General features: G+C 35.0%; 1 long non-coding RNA gene across 1 annotated transcript in view; it reads right to left on the minus strand.

Moving 5' to 3' along the window:
* Positions 1-2,132: 2,132 nt before the first annotated feature.
* LOC138151513 (uncharacterized) overlaps positions 2,133-17,438 on the minus strand; it is a 60,772-nt gene continuing 45,466 nt past the window's right edge. The window contains exon 4 of the long non-coding RNA XR_011165844.1: positions 2,133-2,586. This is a non-coding gene — a long non-coding RNA (uncharacterized lncRNA). The remainder of the gene's footprint in view (positions 2,587-17,438) is intronic.

The following is a 17,438-nucleotide window of genomic DNA, read 5'->3' on the forward strand; positions in this document are numbered from 1 at the left end:
CAGCATCAGTTTATATAAGTCTCTCCAAGTTATTATGAAGTCCATCTTCTCCTTGACTCTTATAGCACAACAGTATTCCATTACATTCACATACCACAACTTGTTTAGCCATTCCCCAATTGATGGGTATCCCCTTGACTTCCAATTCTTTGCCACCACAAATAGAGCTGCTATAAATATTTTTGTACATACAGATCTGTTGTGTTCTTCTGGGAGAGCTATGATCCTTAGATTATTTCTAAACATCCTGTCTTCCCTACCAGTATTTTTGCTTGCACAGTGAGCATATTTTCTTTTAATGTTATTTTTTATTGCTTCTCTTCTTCTAGATGATCCTTCACTTATGTATATTTGCATTCTCAATCTACTGTTCTCTTTTTTGTTTTCTTGATGAGACTTGCCACAGTCTCCATTTTTCCAGTTTTTTTTTTTTAATTTTACCCATTACTTTAGCAGTGTAGGCCATAATTTCCACTCTCATAATTCTCATTTCACTTTGGAACTGCTCAGAAAGTGTGTTCTTGTTCCATGTTCTCCTTACATTGAAGGTTTTTTATTTATTTAGTATTGTATCATTTTCTCTTGTTTCACTGTATTTATTCATAAATGTCTGAACTTGTTTATGAGATCTGGAGACCTTATTTCTTTCTGTTGTTAATATTTTCCATATTTATTTATCTGTATATGTTCAGGGTCTTTAAATTTTCTTCCAGGTAATTTGTCTTCCCCTCCCTTCCTTATTTTCTATTATTGTTTACTTTCCAACTATTTTCTCTTTGATGGTAGCTTATAGGATGGATCTCAAATCAATCCAGCCTACTCCCACCCTGGACAATTCACAGTTCCCCAGTCTAGGTCTTGGACCCTCAAAAGGGGGACAAACCTGGCCCCAGTTGGATACTGAGCTCTTTCCTTTAGGCTTAGTGGAATGCTATTTAGGACCCTGCTCTCTCCATGGTTTCCTATCCAGGTGAGCTGTCCCACTCCTCTTTCTCAGTTCTCTGGCCCCACACAGACAGTTCGGAGCTTTACAGAGCAGGTACTACAGAATTGTGACCCCTGATGGGCTTTTGCCCTTTGAAGGACTATGGTGCCTTTCCTGTCATGGCTCAAGCACACTTCCACAGCCTAAAGCCAGGGTTTCTAAAGGCCCTGGAAAGAGGGAGAGGGTATTAGGTATAGAGGTGGGTTTCTTGTAAGCTTGTGTTGGGTCCTTGGGTCTGCAAGTGCATCACTACATGTGGCATTGGAGGTGAGGGAGGGCTGCTGAATAAGCTCAAGGTCAGGGTCAGTGAATGTCAGTTTGATGGTTTTGGTTTTTTTAACCTTCTTTTAGGTTTCAGCATTTTAGGACACGCAGACAGTTGGAATTGCTTTATCTTTGGTGTATAATTTCTTTTTTGGAGAGGTTTGAGAGGTCAGAGGGCTCAGAGAAAATATATTTTTTTCCATCTTGTTGCTCAAGTGACCCAGAAATCCTCAAATTAGTCTCAACCTCCTCTGATGCTGGAGTATTCACTTTTCACTGGCCTCATTCCCAGCCCCAAATGACTTCTCCGTGGACTGAACTGGCCCCACCTTTGGGTCTGATAGCCTGAGGCAGTTCCCACCACACACACATTTCTCCACCCTCCCACCCCACTCCCACTTCCCACAGTGATTTCCTGCCCCACTCCCTTCTGTTCTTTTTTTCTTCTGGCTAAGCACTACAGTAGTTCAGCATGCTTCCTTCCTTGGTAGAGTATTCTTTCCCATTCCTATACTTCTACCCTCTCAATAAATGGGGTGCGGGGAGGAATGTGGGTAGTGTTGAGTCTTGCTGCTTGTTGCACCAGAATGGTCAAGGTGTGCCAAGAGACAAAGCAACTGAAGTTAATATCTGAGCACAAGGCTGTGGGTTTGTTTTTGAAGCCCTCTCTGAGAACCGGGCTATTGAGGAAGGGATGCTGAATAAGGAATTTAATTATTACAGTTAACATTGTCTGGTTTTAATTCATCAGACTTCTTGGTGTATTAGTCTGCACAGAGGGAGTTTTGAGATTCCATGAGGAAAGGAGAAAATGTCTAGTTCTCCATCCCTATAAATGACCTGAAATCTACACAGACTCTTAATGAATGCTTACTGTTCAAGGATTGATACAGCAGATTTAATTCTTCCTAGAAACAGTGTTTAACTTTTTTTTGTGTCACAGATTCTATTGATAATCCAGTGAAGTGTATGGATCACTTCTCAGAATAATATTTTTAAATGCATAAAATAAAACACATATGATTATGAAGGAAACCAATTACATTTGATTACAGTTATCAAAAACATTTTGTTAAAATTCATTGACTTTAGTAGCAGCAGCATCTTTGGGAGCTCTCAGTCCAGAGATGATAAAAGGGTTAGATAACTGGTCAGAAAGAGATTACAGACAACCCTTTTCTGGCACTGGGTGCAATTGGAACTTATTGTTAACTATGTTATCCATAAGCAGTTCTGGGCCACAGTTCCAGGGTGGAGAAGAGTGCTTGTGATTGGTCACAAGGGAGCAGGGGTGCTGGTCATAGTTTCCAGGCCAAGAGGAGCACTAGTACTTGAAGCTGAAAGAGAAGAGAAGTTTTTCTTGGCTAAATACCAGAGCACAGACCAGGAGAGCAATGACCACACCTCTTTCTGTTTCACACTACCTTGGAAGCAACCAGAACTTGTAGACCTCCAGATCTAACTCTGAAAATATCGACACAAAAAAGTGTGAAGCTTGGTACAGTGCCTCTATGCCTCCAGGTGAGCAGAGCCCAACTCAACATAAAGTTCAAAGTCAAGAAACAGGATGGGAAAATGAGCAAGCAAAAAAAAAGAACTTGACCACAAAAGGCAACTATGGTGGAAGACCAAGATATAAACTTAGAAGACAACAAAATAAAAACAACTATAAGCAAAGACTCAAAGAAAATGCTAATTGGACTTATGGTCAGCCTTAAAAGAGTTAAATTGAACTTAAGAAATAAAATAAGCATTTCTATAACATAGCAGAATAGAAAAAAAAAGATAATTGTACATAAAACTGCAAATTCATTATGTACAACTTGCTATTCCTTTTAAATATATCATGTAATTTTCTTTTTTTCCTCCCATTCCTTCCCCCCACTCCCCCCCTACCATTACTGACAAATTTGTGCATACTTCTATTTATCAGTTTTCTCTCTGGATGCAGATAGTGTCTTCCTTCATAGGCCCTTTATAGTTAATTTGGGTATTTATAATAGTCAAAATAACTTATTTACTCAAAGTCATTCTTAAAACAACATTGCTATTACTGTATACAATATTCTCTTGGTTGTACTCATTTCACTTGTCGTGATTTCATGCAAAAGCATAGCCATGCCTTTCTAAGATTATTGAGCTCATTATTTCTTATAGCAAAGCAGTATTCTATTACAATCATATAACGCGACTTGTTCTGTCATTTCCCAATTGATAGACATCCCTACAATTTCCAGTTCTTTACTACCACAAAGAGAGTTGCTATAAATATTTTTCACATTCTTAAGCCCTTCTCCTTTCCTTCTACCCAGTTAAATGTAGTTTAAAATCTTCTTTCTCCTTCTTACCCCCACTGTCTTATTTTAAGCAACATTTTTTTTGTGTTGCCCCTTTTCTTTGGAAAAAAATCCTTTCTATCATGAATCCAATAATTATTAACAAACAAACATCTCAAGACACAAAGAGCAAGGAAGAGGTCTATACAAGAAAATATGAACTCCTCATATATTGCTTTTCAATGTTTTAATCGGGTAATAATAAGTCTTTTTTTAAATTTTTTACCCCTTCTGTACCTCTTCTCCCTTCCCTCTGTGCAACTTTTAAAATGTTTTATTGATTCCCTTTTATTTTTATTTATTTTATTTTATTTATTAAATAAATATTATTTATTACCAACCAACTAAAAAATAATACCAAAAAATAACACCAAGAAAAAGATGTCATATTTATCATAGGGGATTGGAATGCTAAAAAGTAGGAAAGCAAATGTAATTGGCATAACAGGCAAGTTTGATCTTAGAATACAAAATGAAACAGGGTAGAGACTAATAGAGTTTTGTCAAGATAACTCTCTGGTCAAAACAAATGCTCTTTTACAACAACTTAAAAGGCACTTCTACATATGGACATCACCAGATGGTCAATATTGAAAGCAGATTGCTTATATACTTTGCAAACAAAGGTGATGAAGCTCTACAAAGACAGTTAAAACAAGGCCTAGAGCTTACTGTGGATCAGATCAAGAGCTTTTTATTGCAAAACTCAGACTTAAAGAAAGAAGGGAAAACTGTCAGACCATATATGTATGACCCAAATAACATCCTTTATGCATATGAAGTCAAAGTGATGAATAGATTTAAGGGATTAGATCCAGTAGATGGAGTGAGTAAAGAACTAAGCCAGAGGCTCATAATATTCTACTGGAGGCAGCAACAAAAAACTCTTCAAAGAGAAAGAAGAGAAAGGAAGCATAATGGCTGTCTGATAAGACTTTACAAATAACTGAGGAAAGAAGGAAAGCAAAAGGGAAAGGAGAAAGGGAAAGATAAACACAAATGAATACAGAATTCCAGAAAATAACAAGGAGAGATGAGGTTTTCTTAAATTAGCAATGCAAAGAAATAGAAGAAAACAATAGAATAGGAAAGACAAGAGATCTTTTCAAGAAAATTAGAGCTATCAAGGGAATGTTTCATGAAAAACTGGGAATAGGGGTGGCCAGGTAGCACAGCGAGTAAGAGGACCGGCTCCAGTGTTGAGAGAGACCTGGAGATCAAATCCCGGGCTCAGACACTTAGCACCCACCCAGAAACACCTGGCCGTGTAACCTTGAGCAAGTTACTTAACCCCAATTGCTTAGGGGTGGCCAGGTGGCTCAGCGAGTAAGAGCACCGGCTCCAGTGTCGGGATGACCTGGATCAAATCTGGGCTCAGATACTCAGCACCACACCCAGAAATAATAACTGGCTGTGTAACCTTGAGCAAGTTACTTAACCCCAATTGCTTAAAAAAAAAAAAAAGAAAAACTGGGAATAAAAAAAGACAAAAGTGGTAGAGATTTAACAGAAATAGAAGGGATTAAGAAGAGGTGGCAAGTTATCAATGGCCATAGGAAAAAAATTAAAATTATTAATAATTTAATTTTATTAATAATTACTATGTATTATTATATACTATATAATTATTAATAATCATTAATGATTATTAATAATATTGACCCCTCCAAAAATGAGACATGCTCACTAGTTTGGCAAATTTGATGAAAAAAGGAAAATGACATGCTGAAGAGACTTTGAGAATTGAGATATGTTAGTTCACTGTCACCATTTTAACCAAACAAATATAAATATATATGTGTATATATATGCATATATGTGTTATGTAAATATATATTAACATATTCATGTGATATATAAAGTTTGTAACAATGTAAATTATGTTGTGTATATTACATACAACAATATAATGTGTGTATACACACATATTTAGACATGTATATGTATATGCACATATACAAAATTGCTGGTCTAGTAAAATAATAAGCATATGTATGTAATTATTTCAATAGTGTAGAGAATGCCCAGGGAGCAATTTCCTTACTACTTAGCACTAAAGCGCTAATGCAGATTACCCTCTCTGCAATTTGCAGTCTTAGAGAATTGCTTGGCAATTGAGAGTTAGGTAACTTGCCGATGGTCATACAACCAGGATATACCGGAGGCAAAGCTTGAACCCAGGTCTTTGTAAATCTGAAGTCATTTATTTACCCACCATACCATGACGTCTCATCAGCCCAAATCTCTACCACAGAAAGGAATTCTACAATGGACAAGTGGTCAAAGAATATGAACAAAGACCCCTCAAAAGAACTATAAACTATAAACTAATGTATGAAAGATGAATAAACATGAAAGATTAATACAAATCACTAATTTCTCCATATGTTCTTTCCCTTTCCCATTCCTTAAAACAAAGTTCTTTTTTTTTTTAATTCAGCAAAACATATCAGCACATTGACCAAGTTTGACAATATAGGTTGTGTTCCACAGTCATTGGGACTTAACTCTGAAAAGAAAGGAGGTGGTACATTTTTGTATCTCTTCTTCAGAATCAAATTACACAATTAGCCAAGATTTTCCAAATCTTTCTAAGTCTCTTATTCAAGAATAGCAGCTGCTAATTCTCTCAGCTCATTCTTATAGCTTAACTAGTAAGTCAGTGTCTTCAGTTACTTGAATATGTTGTGCAAATAATAGAACTCGATGAGATGATGCAGACATCAAAAGGTTATTATGAGAGGAAGGCAGAAAAAAGAAGTGCATTAATTTTTGCCCAGGCTGGCCAAAAACATCCTGCTGCTTCTGAATGGATTCTTAATCCAGGGTGGTTGGGTGGTACAGTGAATAGAGCACCATCCCTGAAGTCAGGAGGACCTGAATTCAAATCCTGTCTCAGACACTTAACACTTACTAGCTGTGTGACCTTAGGCAAGTCACTTAACCCCAACTGCCTATCCTTGCCCCCTCCAAAAAGCAAAAAAAAAAAAAAGAATTCTTAATTCAAGTTACCCTAAGAGTGGGCCCTTCTTGATGTATTCACACTCTACTAATGCAGATCACAAGTCTTCTATGGCTTGAGAGAAGGTTGTCTGGAGTTGCTGTGGCCAAAAACATTCATTGCTCTTTGGCCAATCTGATGTTGAGCCTCTCCATACTTAGCCATGTTGGTTATTGGAAAACAACCATGAGTATAAATATTCAAGATTTAGGTTTATATTAAATTGACTAGTTAATTTATTCCTTAGATTCAGCTAATCTAGAAAGAGAGAGAAAATAATATAATATTCTATACTAAATGTAGTGAGGATATAATTTCTCTCTTAAAATATTATTGCTGATTTCTTGAAAAAGTAACTTTCTAAACAAAACTCAATGGAGCTAATGATTTAAAAATTATACCTCCAAACTTGTCTTCACCAAAGAGATCTTTCACATTTGTTTGTTGCAATATTTAAGTATATGAATTGTTATGATATATGTGCAAATTCTATAGATCTATTTTATATTAATATATGCACAATATTAATTTTATGTATTTAACTAAATAAAAATTTAAATTCAAATAGAAATTTAGGGTTTAAAGGCTTTTACCTTCAGCAGAATATGGTGTATTTTTTATATATTTTTTAAAGCAATCGGGGTTAAGTAATTTGCTCAAGGTTACACGGCCAGTTATTTCTGGGTGTGGTGCTAAGTATCTGAGCCTGGATTTGATCCCCAGGTCATCCTGACACTGGAGCTGGTACTCTTAGTCACTGAGCCACCTGGCCACCCCTTATTTTTAATTTTTTTATAACAAGAAAAAAATTCCCAGTACATAAGCTTAACAATTTCTAAATGAGTTCATAGGCTTTTTGAACAACTTTTTTTGATGATTTACATGAAAATTATTCTACAAACACATGGATTACAATTCACAATCCATATCAGTTTAAAAGTTATGCAAAAAACTTTTAATGAAACCCAAAGTATTTGAAAAATAATTTTGACTTATTTAAAAAACCCAGACTTCATCTGGATTTGCCCATCCCAAAGTGTATAATTGACCCAAATCATAAAATTTCTTCTCAAGTAAACATTTTCTTCTGTTTTCTCTCCAGATCCTCATCAGCCAGTTATAAAATTCTTTTTTTTTCTATTTGTGCTACAATCAACAAGGTAGTTGAGGAAAAGAATGACAATCATCCCTGAAAGTATTCTAGGAATTAAAAGACACATAGACACTGAAATATGAAGCATACATTGAATTTTGTTTGCCAAAGGGAGGGGCTGGTTAGACAGGCGTGCATTTGGGGATATTACCTAATATATTTTATTTGGTTTTTCTTCCTGACAAACTTAGTCTTCAACATAAGAACAAATGTATTAGAAAAGCTCCTAGTAGATTTGTAAGAATAAGTTCCACAAGCTGATTTCCTGTTACAACATAGTTTCTATAGTAAAGTTTCTAAAAACTAAACCAATTTCTCTTTGTTTCTAGTTTATTTCTCTTCTAATTGTCAACACCTCCTATTTTTTGTGTTTACTTTAGGTTTGGTTATTTGTTGGATTTCTAGCTTTTAAAAGTATATGTTCAGCTCAATAATGTTCTTTTCTATGTTTTTATTGTATGTTTGTAGGGATGTAATTTCCCACCAGAGGGCTGCTTTAGCTGTAGCCCAGAAATTTTGGTATGTCTTCTCACCATTACAATTTTAGTTCACATAATTTTAAATTCTTTCTATGATTTGTTCTTTAATCCACTGGTTATTTAGGATTTCATTGTTAAATTTCCATTTGGGTCTTATGTGGTCCCTGAAATGGTTAGTATTACTATTGCATTATGGTCTGTAAAAGATGTATTTACCTTGTTTCCTGTGGTCCCTTTCAGCATAATGCAGTTTCCTTTTTTTTTTTTTATCTTTTTACATTGTGAATTTGTTTTCATGTTATCTGATAGTATAATTGCAATTCCTGTTTTGGGGGCATTTACCTAAATTATGTTCCAACCACTCTGTGTATGTCTTTGTTTTCAGTTATGTTTCTTGCATGCAACAGATCATAGAACTGAATAGGGAACAACTAATTGACTTAAGATTGGAAAAGGAATACAATTGGAAAAGGCTGTATATTGCTACCTTATTTATTTAACTTATATGCAGAGTACATCATATGAAATGCTAGGATGAATGAATAAAAAGCCAGAATTATGGTTGCCAGGAGAAATACCAACAATCTCAGATATGTACGTGATACCACTCTGATGACAGAAAGTGAAGAGGAATTAAGAAGCCTCTTAATGAGGGTGAAAAAAGAAAACCCAAAAACTGTTTTGAAGCTTAAAATAAAAAAATTAAGATCTTGACAACTGGCCCCATCACTTTCTGGCAAATAGAAGAAAAAGAAATGGAAGCAGTGTCAGATTTTATATTCTTGGGCTCAAAGATCATATCAGACAGTGACTATAGCCATGAAATTAAAGGACACTTGCTTCTTGGAAGGAAAGTTATGGCAATCTGGACATCATACTAACAAGCAGAGACATCAACTTGTCAGCAAAAGTCCATATAGTCAAAATTATGTTTTTTTCCATTACCAATGTATGGTTATGAGAGTTGTACTATAAGAAAAGCTGAGCACCATAGAATCAATATTTTTGAATTGTGTTGCTGGAGAAGACTTTTGAGAGTCCCTTGGACAGCAAAGAGATCAAATCAGTCAATACTTAAAGAAATTAATTCAGGCAATTCACTGCCAAGTCAAATATTGAAGCTGTATTTTAAATACTTTGATCACATAATGAGAAGATAGGAGTCATTGGAAAAGACACTGAGGCTGGGAAAGATTAAAGGCAAAAGGAAAAGGGGATGGCAGAGATTGAGATAGATAGGTAGAGAGATAGATAAATAGATAGATGATAGATAGATAGATAGGTAGATAGATAGATAGATAGTGTTATGGAAACAATGAACATGAGCTTGGGCAGACTTTGAGAAACAGTGGAGGATAGAAGGGCATGATGTACTATGGTCCATGGGGTCATGAAGAATCAGACATGAGTGAACGAATGAACAACATTATTTTAGTTTTACTCTTTTTCTCTACAACTCATTTAAACTTTTCATTTAAGAATGTACATGCTATGGTATTTGGTGAATATGCGTTCAATATTGTTATTAATTAATTGTCTTTGGTACTTTTCAGCAAAACATAATTTCCTTATTTATCTTTTCAAGTTAGAACTATATTTTGCTATTGTTTTGCCTGTGATCATATTTCTACTCACCTTTTTTACTTCGCCTGAAACAAAATAAACTTGGCTTTAGTCTATTTTAATTTTGCATTTATCTTTCTGCTTTAAGTGTATTTTTTGGGAGCAACATATGGGATCTTGGTTTCTAATCCATTCTCCTATCCTCTTCCATTTTATGAGTAAATTCATCCTATTCCCATTCATAGATATGATTGTGGTTTGTGCATTTCTCTCCATCCTATTTTCTTATGCTTTTCCTTTTTTTTTTTTGTTTTCCACTCTTTTTAAGAATTTGTTTTGCTTTGACTAATCTTTCCTTTAATCTGCCTTCTTTATAATTTTCCCTCCTGTTGCTTTGTTGAGTGAAATTTCTGTACCCAAATGTTTGTGCTTACATGATATTCTTCTCTTTTGTCCAGTGAAGATGAGAATTATCAAATGTTGCTCAATCCATAATCATTCCCTCTTTTTCCCCCTATAGACCTTTTCATATGACTTGCTGCTAAATGCTTCTATATACATCTCACCCATTTGTAAAGCCAATCATGAGCAGCTCTCCTAAGGACTGCTGCTGTGAATAACTTTAAGGATCTAATTGAATAGTATAGTGAACTCTCTATATTTATTCAGCAATAAACTAAAGCAAAACATTAAAAAAAACTAAAGCACAATGTTCACAAGAACATAACATGACAACTTATTACTAAGGTGGCCACAGTCTTAAACAAAACATCGTTCAGTAAAGTCACAATCTTCTCAATTAATATAAAGTACCCATCTAAAGTCTTCTTTCATCTTGATTGGAGGCTGGCTTCCATTCATCCTTAAGCCAATCATCCTTAAGGGGTAGTGCAAAGTACAAAGGCCATTCACCCCTAAGTCACAGTAAGTCAGCCCTGAGTACCCAAGAATCTCCTTTCTTCTTAACTCAAGGCTGACTTCCAAACCCAATGGCTCCTCTTCCATGCTCCCAGTTCTTGCCTGGATTCACCTGACTATTGCCTGGATCACAGATAGGCAGCTCTTCACCCCTGTTCTATATTGCAGCTCACAGGGACTACTCCACCCCAAGCTCTTCACAGTTTCTGTTTCTAGAAAATCAAAGCTCAACAGGGCTACAATATTTTTATGCACATTTCCAACACTGTCATCTCAATTTGCTTTCTGTCTGAGAAATCAACATAAATCAACAGAGTGCTTTTGTCTGACAAAGTAACACAATTCAACAGACAGAATGCTACTCTCTGAAAAAGTAACACAATTCAACAGAGTGCATCTGTCTGACAAAGTAACACCAGCACAAAACAACAGACAGAGTGTCAACATCGCAAATATTCTCTCTCTTAGTTCTGGCTCATGCTCGAGTTTTTATCTGCTCTGCTTCTTGCTGTTTTGCCCTTCTTGGTCTGCTTTTTCAGAAAGCTCCTCCCACTATAGGCTCCATGTGATGACATTAGGCCTATTAAGGTAAGGGAAGGTTTCTAAACTCCCTTTGGTTTATTAAGGGCAACACAATGTATACTGTTTCCAACAAAGACTTGATACAATCAAAGGTTGCTCAAAGGCACTTGAATAGCTGAAACAAGGAGCAAAGTACTATTTTGCTTGCCATTACACCATTAGACTGTGAGCTTCTTGAGAGCAGAAGTTACCTTAATTATTTTTTAAAAGTGTTTATTTTCTGTTCCAAATTCTCTCTCCCTCTACCCCTCTCTATTCATTGAGAAGATGAGAAATACAATACTCATTATACTGATGCAAAACTTTTCCATATTAGTCATGTTGCAACAAAAAAAGAAGCAAGAAATAAAGATAGTGAAAAAATATGCTTTAATTTGCACTGAGTTTATCAGTTCTCTCTCTGGAGGTGGATAGCATCCTTCATAATGAGTCTTTTGAAATTGTCTGGATCATTATATTAATCAGAGTAGCTAAGTCTCACACTTGGTCACCACTGCAACATTGCTGTTTTCTGTACAATGTTCTCCTATTTATGCTCTCTTCACTCTTCATTAATTCATATAAGTGTTCCCAGGTTTTTCTGAAGGTATCACCCCTCATCATTTCTTATAATGTAATGTACTTATCCCTTCCACATTATGGGAGTTAGGGGAGCAGCACCCCTGTGATCTGTAAAATCAGAGTAAAATTTTTTGACCCTCCTTTTGTACCACAGAAGAAGTCAGAATTTTTTTTCTTTTATGGGGTGTTTTCAGGATCTTACTGTAAAATTTAGTTTAAGTATTTGGTCATAGGCTTTGTGTTTTCTGCTGGCCTTAATGTATCATTGGTGGCTTCTGAAAAACTCCCCCAAAATTCCCATTTATTTTTTATGCCAATGTGTGACATATTGAAACCACAATGGGGAAAGTTGTGATGTGGAAGGGATAGCTGTAGTATTCAATCATAATCATATAATATAATTTATTCAGCTATTCCCTAATTAATGGTTATCCCTTAAGTTTCCAAGACTTTACCACCACAAAAAGAGTTGCTATAAAGATTTTTGTACATATATATCCTAGTAGTTGCATTGCTAGGTCAAAGGGTATGTTCAGTTTTATAGCCCTTTGGACATGGTTCTAAATTATTCTGCATAATGGTTAGACCAGCTCATGCCTCCAATAGTACCTTAGTGAACCTGTTTTTTTTCTCCCCACATCACTTCCACCATTTGTAATTGTTCTTTTTTTGTCATGTTGAGTTAATTTGACAGGTGTGAGGTGGTACTTCAGAGTTGTTTTAATTTGCATTCCTCCAATTATTAGTGATTTATAGCCTTTTTTTCATACAACTATTGATAAATTTGATCTTTTTCTTCTAAAAACTGCCTCTTCATATCTTTTGACCATTTATCAATTAGGAATGGCTCTTATGCTTTTATTAATTTGACTCCTTCTAACTGTCACAATGGTAATAGTCTTCTTTTGAATTACATATATCATCTTCACATTTTAGAATGTAAAATGCTTCACTTTACTAAGTTTTTTGTGATTTCTCATTTTCTGCTTCTCTGAGTCTTGTTTTTGAATGTAAAATTGTCTATTCAGCTCTGTTTTTTTTTTTTTTCATGAGGAATGCTTGGAAGTCCTCTATTTCTTTAAATGTCCATTTTTTCCCTGTAGGACTATACTCACTTTTGCTGGGTAAATTATTTTTTATTGTATTCCTAGCTCCTCTCTTCCCTGGAACTATGACCCAGAACTGTGTACTGGGAGATGGAATTACCAAATGGCACCCAATCCTGGGCCCCTTTAATCTATTTCTGACTATTCAGTCATCCACTGTCTGGGCAGTGAGAGCTCCTGATATTGCTACCACTGCTGCTGCCACCACCACTATCTCCAAGGCCCATATGACATGGTTCCTCTGTGCCATGCTCCTGGCCAGTCCCCACACCATTGACTACAGAGCTCTCTTTCCTCCTAAACTGTTCTGGATTAGAAAAATGACTCATTGTGACTTTTTGTTGGTTATGACACTTAGAAATTGATTTGAAAAATTTTTTGAAGTGCTGTTTAGAGAAGACTGTTTGAAGAGCTCAGCAAAAATGCTCACTTTATTGTCTGGGCTCTGTACCCTTGCTGTACTTTTTAATTTGCATTTCACATAGTATTTTGTACATAGTAAGCATTTAATAAATGTTTTATTCATTCATTCATTATTCTTTAATCTTTGTGGAGTTGGTGTATCAGAAAACCATCTTCCCTGAAAATATCCTTTCCTTTGCAGATTACCCTGTTATTCATAAACCTTTAGGAGGTAAAGGACTCATATTCACTAAGATTTTTATAGCAACAATTTTTGTTACAGCAAAGATCTGGCAATAATATAGATGCTCAGTTGAGGAATAACTAAGTAAATTGAGGTAATCAAGGTAATGGAATATTATTTCAGAAATGAGAACATGAATCATGGAAAGGCATATGAATTGATGCAAAATGAATTAAACAAAACCAGGAAAATAGCAGACATGGTGACTACAACAATGTAATTTTATAGAACAGCAACATAATGGTAATCAATACTGATCCCTACAAAAATATAACAACCAAATTTGTTCCTGAAAAAGAGATATTAGACATCTCCCTCTGATTCTTTGAAGAAGTGGAAGATCATGGATGCAGATAATTTTAGAGATTTCATATGCTGATTAGATTTGTGGTAATCCCCCCCTTTTTCTTATTAATTTTTAAAAATTTTTATTAGGGATGACTCTCAATGAAGGGGATAAAATATAAGTGATATGAAAACAACAAAATTTATTAAAAATTGTAGAATATAAAATACAAATTTTCAGACTGGTGAAGAACCATCCTCTATGTGCATGTATAATGGAAAAAGGGGATCTGGTCAATGAGAGCATAGTCAACATGCTCTTCTGATTCAACTCCACACGGAGGCTTGGTAAGGGACATAATGAAGGGACTTTTTTTGATAAAAAAGTAAGAAAGACTCCTGGGTTTCTTTTGAGGGGTATATTGTACCAATTACAATTACAATATACAATTGTACCAGGGACCAAAGGCATGGATAGAAGAGAAAGTATGCCTCTGACCTGAGAAGAAGTTTTTGTATTTTGGTCCTTTTTAAAAAAAATTTAAGTAAATATTTCTTTATAAAAACTAATAGATATTAATTTATTGATTGATATTAAGGAAATGTTAACTCCTTAACTGACAGTGGGGAACATATTGGATGGGTTCTTGTTAGTTATTTTAAGGAGCCACAAGCCTCACCTCCAGGGTTATCCCTAGAATGTTGAGGAGAAAAATAGTGGCCACCCTTCAGGGATCTAATCTGCTAGTCTGAGTGATCCCGAAGTCTACTCTAACATCTGCAATATTGTTAGTGCCCCTGAGCAATTACTTTTGTTCATTTTATGTACATTTTATATTTGCTTCTCCCTTACAGCCTTGTTTTACCCAGTAGAGAGCAACTTCCTTGAGGTTAGGGACTGTCTTTATATCCAGTATAGTGCATACAATGGGTGGTAATAAATACTTGTTGAATTGAATTGGATAGGACAGATTTCCAGTTCCTTCATATTTCAGATGAAGAAATTAAGGTTCAGTGAGGCACAGTGACTAGACCACTGTCACACAAGTATTAAGTGGCAGAACTGAGATTAGAACCCAGATCTTCCCATTTCAAATTTGAAAGTCCTTGACACTGAACCATGCTGCTTACATCCATTTGATTTATGCATATTTAATTATGGAAAATAGATGTGATTTTATGTAGATAACAATATCTCTCTTAAAAAACATAAGGAATTTTGTTCTGTTTGACATATGCATGTAATTCATATAAGAATATGAATACATAATGGGAAATGTATCTCATTAATTTCTTGGGAATAGCTAAATATACAAGAATCTAAAGTATGAAATATGTTATTTCATTTACTGGTAGAAAAAGTCTCATAGAATCATCATTTTACATAATCATTATTACTAATCAGCAGAAGACAATTAGTCATCACCCAAGAGAAGTGAACTTTTGCAAAAGAATATTTTGACAATGCAGTCATTTTATACTTTGTACCAAATATTCACACACAGATGTTCACAATAAAAATCTTAATCTTGGGGTAAAATATTTCCCTTAGTGAATTCAATGAGCCATTCTTCCAAGTGCTTATAGAAGTCACCATATATGCCAAACAGAACTATGGAAGAGAGGAGATGATGGAAGGAGGCAATTCTCATTACTCATTTTCTACAGTAAAAACAATTCATAAAATTCTCTTAACTCAAAATAGTTAATTGTTTTATTCTCAACTTTCAATAAGTTCTAGAATGTTTTCTGATTAGAATTGAGGCCTAGATTAGGATTAGAAGTACTAAGAATTTGGGGTATCTGGTATTTTTGAAAGAAAATATGTAGAACATTTTTGTTTAACTAATGATGGCTAAGGAATGTGTAATTTGTAGTCTTTACACTAGCTGGTAGCTAAACCCTTATGGAATCAATTTATTAAATTAGGAGATTCTGTCATCCAAAGAATATGCTCATTTAAAGTGTGTACATGGCCTTATTACCTCCAGGGAACAACAACCAGAAAAAAAAGACCTTTGAATTGGAAGCAGCAACTCTCTTGTGAAGCCAAAGGGAATTTTGTTCTAATTGAGTCAATAGTCACTTTAGCTAGGCTTTTACTTGCTGAAAATTTCACTTTTCCATGTTATTTTTAAAAGCGTGAAATCTAAAAAGACATTTAAAAATTACTAAGTCAACTTTTCCAAAACCTTTAGGGAGAATCTCATTTAAGCTAATTTAGAGTATCATTGTTTTAAAATTAAAATATTTGATCCCTTAATAATTAGTCCCAACTTTTTTTTTTTACATCTTCTGCTATTTGGGACCAGTTAATAATATGAATATTTTAAATTTAAAGTCTACTAGAACAATAGACAGAAATACACAATTTTAATTAAAGTGACTTAGAGGGGGACTTATAGGTCACATGATCAATATGATGGCAGACTAGATATTTTCTCTTATCTCCACAACTTCTCAAACCTCTCCAACATAGAAATTATGCACTGAAGATGATACAACTTCAGCTGTATCCATGATCTAAGACACCTGTAATCTAAAAGAAGATTAAAAAAGACAGACCACCTGTAAACTGATACCTACCCTGAGCTCACTCAGAACCCTTTCCTCACCTCCTACCTCATGTCTGGGCTTGAAATATAGCTCAACCCTATATCCTACCTCATCCACCTCTTTTTAGATTCTTAGAGACCTAAAAACTACAGAAATCAACTCCGGAGTACCATTATGGAGTCTCTCTGAATTGCCATTTCCAGGGCAGAAAACTGAAGAACAGAGAAAGCAGGGTAGGATGCCAGAACAGGATACCTAGGAAAAATATAGGGATTGAATGGTAAGGTTTCCTTTAAGTCTAAAGGAAAGAGCTCAGAGAAGACCTGGAACCAGGTTTGTTCATCTAGAAGTCACTTGAGGCAAAGACCTAGGCTGGTGAATCATGAATTACCTTGCATGGGAAGAGCCCAAGACACTTTGAGATTTACACCCTGGAAAACCATCAGAGGGGAGGGGAGTCAGAAAGTGAACAGCAGGGGAAAATAAGAGGGAGAAACATTGAAATTATTTTTTAAAAATCTCAGTAAGAAGAAAACCCAAAGACCTTAAACATACACAGATAAATCAACAGGAAAAAATGAACAGCAGGAAGAAATATGACCTCCAGATCTAATAAACAATTTCAGACAAATATGAATAAATATTGCAAAACAAAGGAAAATGATCCAACACCTGATAAGAGAGAGGACCTGTAGAATTAGAGGAGAACATGGAACCACAATATGTGGGTCCTGAGCAGTTTGAAAAAGAAATATAAGAATTTTGAGAGCAGAACTTTTTATCTGCACGGCAAAAATAATGGGCATTATGAATAGAAAAACTTGAATTTATGATGATAATTCTCTCTAAAGAAACAAAAGAGAAGACAACTTACTGGTAATTAAAATACACAGAAGTAAAAGACAATCTAGAAGAAGAGAAGTGAAAGAGTAATAACATTAAAAGAAAACATGCTCCCTATTAAAACAAAACATATGAATCTTGAAGACAGGATGCATAGAAA

Source organism: Petaurus breviceps, unplaced genomic scaffold (genome assembly GCF_028583685.1).
Source record: "Petaurus breviceps papuanus isolate PSGF00001 unplaced genomic scaffold, PetGlider_PUasm1.0 90897, whole genome shotgun sequence".
In the NCBI taxonomy this organism is placed as follows: Eukaryota; Metazoa; Chordata; class Mammalia; order Diprotodontia; family Petauridae; genus Petaurus; species Petaurus breviceps.